General features: G+C 48.3%; 1 pseudogene; it reads left to right on the top strand.

The window, feature by feature from the left end:
• Window positions 1-2106: 2106 nt before the first annotated feature.
• Window positions 2107-9369, top strand: part of LOC119360938 — a 31129-nt pseudogene continuing 23866 nt past the window's right edge.

Genomic DNA, 9369 nt, shown 5'->3' with positions numbered 1-9369 from the left:
ATGGGTCAATCAACTCGCAGACCTTGGTTAGAATGTTTTGCCCTTGTCCGGTGGTTGGGTATCTCGACACATCGCGCGGGAGACACGGGTTATCCCAAATCCTTATGTTTTCCCCCAACCCCACTCTCCAGATACACCCTTCTTTGACGATCTCCAACCCCTTAAGAATGCTGCGCCAAGTATAGCTCATGCCCGTTGTTGGTACAGTGGAAAGAATGTTTCCGTTGGGGTAGTACTTTTCCTGTAATACTCTAGTGCACAAGGAGTCTGAGGACTGCAGAAGACGCCACACCTGTCTTGAGAGCATCGCCAGATTGAAAGAATAGATGTCTTTGAAGCCCAGCCCTGTGTCCTCCTTGGGTAGTTTCATCTTTTCCCAACTCACCCAGTGCATCTTCCTCTCATCTTTCTGCTGCGACCACCAGTACTTGCAGATCATATTGCTCAGTTCTTCACAAAGCCCCTTGGTCAGATCAAAGCATCCCATATCATACGTCGGGATCGCTTGTGCCACTGCTTTCACTAGGATTTCCTTGCCTTGCATTGAGAGGAACCATCCTAGCCACCCCTGGGTTCTAGCCCATAGCCAGTCTTTTATGTATTCGAAGCATTTGTTAACTGAGCGGCCCACATAAAGCGGGAAACCCAGATACTTGTCATTGGTCGTTTCTTGCTGCAGTCCCAGAATATCCATCACTGCACCCTTGACCGTGGCCTTCGTATTCCGGCTAAACATAATGGACGACTTCTCCCGGTTTACCATTTGACCCGACCCAGCCTCATAGATCTGCGGGATACGGTTTATTTCAGACGCCCCCTCTTCAGTGGCCTCGAACAGAAGGAAAGAGTCATCGGCAAACAGTAAGTGTGACACCATCGGAGCTGTCTGAGCCACTTGAATGCCTTTCAGCCTGCCAGCCCTCTCGGCTTGTTGGAGCAACGCCGAGAAGCCCTCCGCACAAATGAGGAAGAGGTAGGGGGAGATGGGGTCTCCCTGACGGAGCCCCTTGCCTGGCACAATTGGGTCGGTGTAAGACGAATTTATCTTGAATCTGTACGAGACCGACCTGATGCACTTTGATATCAGTTGCACGAAGTCCTCACAAAAACCTAGCCGGATCATGATTCTCTCCAGAAAACTCCAGTCAACCCGGTCGTAGGCTTTGCTCATATCCATCTTCAACGCCGCAAAACTAGTAGCTATCGATCTTTTACGCTTCAGAAAGTGTGACATCTCGTAGGCCAATAGTGTGTTATCTGAGATAAGCCTCCCCGGGACGAATGCACTCTAATTGTCCGAGATGATCTCTCCCAAGATGCATTTGAGCCTGTTGGCGATGACCTTGGACACAAGCTTGTACACAATGTTTCAAAGGCTAATAGGGCGTAGGTCTTTTAGCCGTTCTAGGTTCTTCACCTTTGGGATAAGTACCACTAGGGTATCTTCCAACCCTCAGGAACAATGCCGCCTTGCAACACATGTAAAACCTCTTGCACCATGCTGTCACCAACAAGCTGCCAATATTTCTTGTAGAAGATCGCCCGCATGCCGTCAGCACCAGGCGCTTTCAGGTCGCCAATACTATCCAACGCCTTCTCGCTGCCAAGCGAATTTAATTCAGAAAAAATCGTGGAGGAATCCTGCGCACATGCGCAACTCGCTCTATAAATTGGACTCGTTAGAGCATCTCCAGCCGCGCCCCCAACAGGCCCCCCAGGCGACTTTTTTGGTGCCGGTGCCAAAAAAACGGCCCAGTCGCGCCCCCAGGACGACGAAAAGCGCCGATTCGGCCTTTTTTCGCCCGGCGGCCGCAGGCCGAACCTGGCGTGCTAGGGGGCGCTTGGGGGCTCCGGCGCAAGGGAAAAGCGCGGCTGGCCCACGCCGTCAGGTGAAAAGTCAAGATTTTCTTCCTCGACTGCCTCCCACCCCCCGCGCTCTCGGCCGCAACTAGGTATATCCCGGCGCCGCCCCGCCGCCCTTCATTGGTAGATAGCCATTCCCCGCCGGAAAAATAGCATAGGTTTGCCGCGACAGCCCCTCCGACACCAGCTGGGCGTTTCCGGCCGCCGTTTCCGACCGCGGAGGGGCAGTTTTGCGGCGGGTGCATGCCCACCGCGCGCAAGGTGTTCGGCGATTTGCCTGCCTCGGTGATGGACTCGGATGATGAGGAAAAGTGCTCGCCGCGCTGCTGGAGGAGGAAGCCGAGGCCGACGTCCAGGAAGAAGAGCATCTCATGGTGCTCGCCGCCCTCGCCCAGCTGCTGGCGAGCAATGAAAAGCCACGGTGAGGCGGCGAGGCGCCGGGGCGGGTGAAAGCAAAGAATCGGCATCGTCTCGAAGGCTACTGCATGCTCTACTCCGACTACTTCGCCGATGCTCCACTTCACGGCGAAATAACATTTCGGCGCCGTTATCGGATGAGCAGAAAGATTTTCCTCCGGATTGTGAATTCCATCCGGGAGTTCGACAACTACTTCAAATGCAAGATGGATTGCACCGGTACACTTCGATTCACCTCCATCCAGAAATGCACGACAGCAATGAGGATGCTTGCATACGGAGCTCCCGGTGACTCACTCGACGACTATGGGCGCATGGTCGAGTCCACCAGCCTAGAGTGTTTCTACAAGTTCTGTCGGGCAGTGGTGGCAGTGTTTGGACCGCAATACTTGAGAACACCCAATGCGGAAGACACTGCTCGGATCCTAGCACAGAATGCAGCAAGAGGACTTCCTGGGATGCTTGGAAGCATCGACTGCATGCATTGGAAATGGAAAAATTGCCCATTTGCTTGGCAGGGGATGTACAAAGGCGCCAAATGTGGTTGCAGTGTGGTACTTGTGATGAAATATGAGTTTTTATTTGTTGAACTATATAATTTGTATTGAACTATGTGTTGTTGTACTATTTTGTTGAAGTATTTGAAATTTATGTGATGAAATATGTGATAAAAAAATATTTATGTTGATAATTGAACGCCGAGCCACGGCGAATCACGCCAAATATGGGACTATTCTCGCCCATATGGACCTTTTTCGCCAAAATAAGTGGACCAATATCGATGACTGGGGGCGAGCTGGGGGCGACGACTGGACGCAAAACGACTCCCAACGCCGAAAGAATCGTTGGCTCACCCCAGGGGGCGATTTTTGTGCGCCCTGGGGGGCCGAACGGCTGGAGATGCTCTTACCAATACCAGCCTACGCCAACGGTGGTACGATATCGCTCGCACGGCGAATCCATGGTATGGATCCCGCCCGTTACGCTAGAATCTTAGCATACCAGTACGGGCCGATAACACTGCTGCTTGCTGACAGTGTGATGGGTGTACTTGCAGGATGACGATAGGTCGGTCGACTTCACCGGCGAGCCGGCCGATAGGTCCCACACGGGAGGATGGATAGCTGCCGCCAAGCGCCGAATTGGCAGAGCGCGTGTTCGTCACGGCCATCACCAAGTGCCTCATGACATAACTTATCGCCAATCTCCACGTCCACGAGGCCACGTCAGCCAGCATGGTCACCAACTTTGAGGCGACTCTGAACCTGCTCGCCCTCGTCGGAGGCTTCCTGGCGGCCGAATTTCGTGTTTTGACCCTTTTTGGAAAGAATTTCGGGATCTGACCCCAGTTCGGAAAAATTTCGGGATCTGACCCTTTTGCCTACCGCCAGAGGGCCTGGCGGTAGGATTGCGTGCCCTACCGCCATACCCTGCGGCGGTAGGCCCTTTGACGGCGACTGACGGTCGTTGGCAGGCGCTGACGTGGAAAAGGGCCTACCGCCATCCCCTACGGCGGTAGGTTACTGGAGCCTACCGCCATACCCTCTGGCGGTAGGGTCCTGTGTTCTGGATAAGGTGGGGAGGGGCTGGATATTCCCCCCTCCTCAACCACTCATTCAGCCCACATCACCTCTCCACCGAGCTCAACTCTCCCCCCTCTTTCTTTGAAGCACAAGAGCCTCCCAAATCTCTCTCATTTGTTTGAGATTTCTCCGGTGGATTCTTACCATTTTCATCACTCAAGGTGGCTCTCTTATTTCCCCTCATTTTGATTGGTTGATATCTTTGTTTACTTTGCATTTGCTCATTTGATTGCAAACCCTAGCTCATCATTTTGGTGTGGTCAAATCAATTACTATGATCCATTTAGGTTTATGTTTGTTATTTCCTTATGTATGATGTGCTTAGAATTGCTTGTAGAAAAGTTTGTGTGCCTAGATCTAGTGCTAATCTTAATGTACATAATGGGGATTAGGTTATGCTTAAGACATCAATTAAATCTAAGTTATTTTAATAGCAACTTTTTGAATTGTAGGATGGCACCGTTCGTTTTCTTTGAAACTTCTGTTGAGGCGGCGGCGAACCGTGAACACGAATTGATTGAGGAAAAGATGAACTTGTGGATCGAAGCCATTGGTGCGTTGAATGCGGAGTGTAGGGCCTTTTCATATAATTATTTCAATAAAGACCGTTCCGAAAATTTTATAACAAAAAAGGAGAGGCTGATGAAGAAGCTCAAGACGGTGGAAAAAAATTGTAGGCGTGATCTTGCAATGCAAATTACATTGTGTGCGACAACGACAGAATATGCTGAGATAGACATGGGCAATCATGGTCAGGTCATTGATTGGTTAGTTTGCCAACCATTCTCGTCGGATGAGAACCATGCATCTCGTTGGGCATGGGTCAAAGAAAGAAATGATGTTATTTGTTGCAACCCGGGACCGTACGCCGCATAGTATTGCATGAGGCTATGTAATCTTTGTCATTTGGACTGTAATGACATGTACCCTATGCTTGGTCGTCGTTTGAACTACTATGACTTGTACCCTTAACATTTGAACTCATTAAGAACTTGGTGTTGTATGTCATATCAAGTAACCGAGTGTTGTACTCTACTTAATTTATTTTATGTTTTTGTTTATGTCATCTTAAACCCGTATATTCATGTAGGATGGACAGTCGATCCATGACTATGAACATGGCGTGTGAGAAGATCATGGCGGAGCGACACCGTTGCTTGAATAAGGAATGTGAAGCATGGTTGAAGAGTTGTGATGAGGCAAATGCGACCATGAAGGATTTCAGCAAGTATCACTTTATCGAGGAACCTTCTGTTGCTAAGGAGAAAAAAGCATTCCGAAAGCTTGTGAAGGAGAAAGAGAGGATGCTTGATCAGCTGCAAGACCGGGAATATGCTTGCAGACACGCTTTGGCAGTTGAGATTGCGTTCACTGCAAGCAAAGAAGAATTCCGTGAGATGGACGTGAGGAAACCCGGGAAGGTCATAGGATGGGCAATCAAACAGGGCGTGTCAGAGAATCCCGCTCGCCGTGATGCATGGGCTTGGTTCCGTGAAATGAATGGGTGTTGGGTCATTGGGCAGGATCCACAGACTTTCAACTGAAGCGTAATCAAGGGCGTGACGATCAAATTGAACGTCTGATAAGTATGAGAGATATGTTACCTGTTTAGAAAATGTGCTGTTCAGCATGAGTTATTAGTTTCAAACAATGTCATCCAAACCGGGTCATGTTTTAATAAGTTTGAACATTTGTTATTCATGAATGTAATGAACTATGTTGAGTTGAGTTATGTATGTGCTTGCGAGATGATCATTCTAATATTTGATAGAATTGGGTATATTGTGCTAACATTCCACACATATGGGGCAAAACAGGGAGAGGAGGGACCAGGCCCTACCGCCACAGGCCATTGCGGTAGGGTGCTGGTCCTACCGCCAACGGTTCTGGTTTCTTCGTCACAGAAACTTTGCCACCCCTACCGCCATGCAACCTGGCGGTAGAGTCCAGCACCCTACCGCCATGGCCTATGGCGGTAGGGTTCTAACTCCGAAAACAGAGCACTCTATTCTGTTATATGCCACTTCTCTTCACAGCACAACAGTTTTTCAATAAGAATCATGACAAATCCCAGAATACACTAACAAACTAAATTCATTCACAACACATTGCAAACATCTTCACACCAAATTCAATACAAATGGCAAATTCATTCACGACAAGTTGATGACACATGGCTTTTTGCCTTAGTACTACATAGTTCATGATAAATTTGCCATGGCTTCATCCGGTTACATGACGAGTCCACCGAAGGCGAAGGCTTTACTAAGTCATACGGGGCCATTTCCCCTTCCTGTCATGTGCCTCATCCTCCTCTTGTGCCTTGCGAGCTCTTGCAATATTTCTTGCCCTCTCCTCCTCACGAGCAAGCTTCGCTTGGCGTGCCCTCTCCTCCTCGCGTTGCTTCCGCTCCATCCTCTCTTTTTGACGACGCTCTTCCTCCAAGCCTCTTTGAAACCTTTCTTCGAACAGCCGTTGGCGCCTAAAACAATCTTCTAATTGGTCCTTTTGGATATCTTTTGGCACTTCATGATCTATCCAGCTGAAGTACTTGCATAGAGGAGGTGGTGACTGCATATAAAACGGATGTTAGTGATGACACACATTTGAGAGTAACATGTTACTTCTCTAGCATACCAGTGGAAGGTCATAGGTGTTAGTTGGAAGCGCACGATCGTAAGCATAATTGGGGCAAACAAAATATCTCCTTCCTTCGGTCCATGACTTCTTTCGGTCGGTGGACTCCTTCACCTTGCAAACATCTCCACACCAACATGGCGGCATCTTCACATCCTTCTCCTTCACCTTGTCCAAAGATGCGTCCTTCCACTTGTGTGGCATGTCTTCATGGTGAGCACACGGTGGCCTTGTCATGGAACCGGATGAAGCCATGCCCTACAACAAATAAAGATGTTAAGTCTAAATATGAACACATTGACATGTAAAGGGGCAAATATATCAACACATGCATGAACATATTAAAAGTAGTACCATTCACATTATTTAACCATCCGGATTGAGCAACACGTCGATAGGCCTTCCCCTATCAACCCGACGTGTCCTAGAACCACCGGATACACGGCCACGGGCCCCTACAAGGCTAGTCCTTCCTCCATGGCCACGGCTCCCTCCAAGGCTAGTCCTTCCTCCACGGCCACGGCCCCCTCCAATGTTGGCCCTTCCTCCACGGCCACGGCCCCCTCCAAGGCTACTGCTCCGTCCATGTGTTTGACTAGTGCCCATGTTGGTTCTTCGTTTCTTGCATGTCCTAACATTGTGTCTTGTATCATTGCATTCTCCACAATTGTTGTTTTCCGGTGGCTCCATGAAATGACCACTACCAAATTGCTTCATTCCGGTGTATCCAGCTAGATCTTCCATGTCACTCCGGAATCTCTTCTTTCTTCTTCTTCCCCTCATAGGCACCATGAGTGCGGGATCTGGCACAATGTCAGGCCCAACATACTCAGGCCACTGTGAGGCATCAAGGAAAGGATTGAACCGAGGCGCCCACGTCAACCTTGTTCTTTCCAATGTAAACTCGTGCAACTGCACCATTGTGCCATCGGATACGTTCATGTTTCTCACCCGTGTTGCGGTCATCAAATGCGAGCAAGGCCAATGATACTTGTGTGGCCTCTCACACTAGCACCAACGGTTTTTAAGGCGCACCTCGTAAGCAACTCCACCGTAAGACCTACCGTCCCTTGTTGTCCCACCCGGCTCATCGAATGATAGATCATTTCTTTTTCATTATATGTGATCACTTGGTGTTTGGCAGACTTGCGCGCTTGATGCAACAACCAATCATGAACCTTTAATGGATAGTCCATCTTTTCCCCAATCCACTTGGCCGTGCATGCAGAATGCTTTAGTAAGTACTCATTGACCTTCACGGTTGGATCATGTGCTATTTGATGCAACAATTTATATCCTAGATACTCCGACGTGAGTTGACGGCGTCCTTTGCTTTGGTCGGCCTTGTCCGGGGGTACGCACGTGTGAGTGCCAACATGACTCTTCAAGACCCATTGCCCGGTTTCTTTGATTTTTCTACCGCGGACCATCCATTTGCAACCTTCTTTGTCACATTTGACCGTGTACCAAAGTTTTTGATTTGAATGACCAACAACAAACGGCCTATGGTTCCTAATGGCATATTCACACAACCATATCTTGAACTCTAGCAAAGAACCAAACTTGATGCCTTTCTTCAAATGAGCATTCTCATCCTCATTTTCTGGTCGAGGATCACTGAATTTGGGGCACGGCGTTGGCTCGGACAACCATAATCTCATCCCACCATCAACGACTGCATTGTCCGCAAGACTCACATCTCTAAACAAAGGCGGCCCTCTCTCCTTGCCGGTCACCTTCTTGTAGATTTCGTTTTCTGGTGCAGTCAACCCATCCTCATCCAACTCTTCCTCCGGACCCTCGTCATCTAAGTTATACCCACATGTATGGTTATAAGGGAGGGTACGGTCCATGTCTTGTTGCCGCACAATGACATCCAAGTTACCAATTGGATTGTAATGGATCTCTTCATTCTCTGAGTAAACATCCTCCTCTAGAGCAACAATAGCATCATCATCAACATGAGGAATAGCATCTTCTTCAACATGAGGAATAGCATCATGACGGAGTACTATGGCGCTAGCGTTGATATGATCTTCATTGGGTTGGCTACTTGGTGGTTGGCTAGAAGAATTGGGGACATACACCTCAGCACTGTCATCATGCATGGGGAGGATGCATTGCGGTTGAGATCAATTTGCAAAGGAGGAGGAGGATCAACCTTTGTGGCAAAGATCTCAAGAGACTTGTCTTGTGATGCGTCTACTTTTTCCTTGTACACATTCCAATGCAATTGAGAGGTGATGGGCATACTCTTTAATCGGGACTTTACTCCCAATCCAACGTCATACCTCCCAATAAGCTTAACCTCGGCATTTGGGTCATTCCAATGTAAGACGCTTCTCACTTGAACTACAAGATCATCAAAGCTTGGACTTGTGTCAAGAACCATAGCCTCTTCCCCTTCATCGTCATTTCCAAGCATAAATGTCGACTTGTCCAAATAATGAACGTTTACGAGCTTATGCATCTAAGAAAATGGGAACAATATAATCAATCCATATATGTCATCCAACCAACACAAATGGACAAATGAACAAAATTTTGCATAACTACTATTCATACTAAAGTTAACCTAACCATTAACCACTAACCCTAACCATAACCCCTAACATAATCACTATAACCCTAACCCCCAATATAACCACCACCATAACCACCAACATAACCACCCAACATCCCTAACCCTAACCCTAACACCAACCCCTAACATAACCACAACCCTAGCCATAAATGCATCATAAATGCACACAACAACATCAACACCTAGGGTTTGCAATAAATTGACCAAATCAACACAAAACAAAGATCTCAACCAATCAAAAGAAGGGGGAATGGGGGAGGTACCTTGGGTGATGAAAATGCTCCG

This window comes from Triticum dicoccoides, chromosome 2B, assembly GCF_002162155.2.
Source record: "Triticum dicoccoides isolate Atlit2015 ecotype Zavitan chromosome 2B, WEW_v2.0, whole genome shotgun sequence".
NCBI lineage: Eukaryota > Viridiplantae > Streptophyta > Magnoliopsida > Poales > Poaceae > Triticum > Triticum dicoccoides.
The sequence above is the reverse complement of the archived record's forward strand: the minus strand, read 5'-3'. Positions and strand labels throughout refer to the sequence as shown.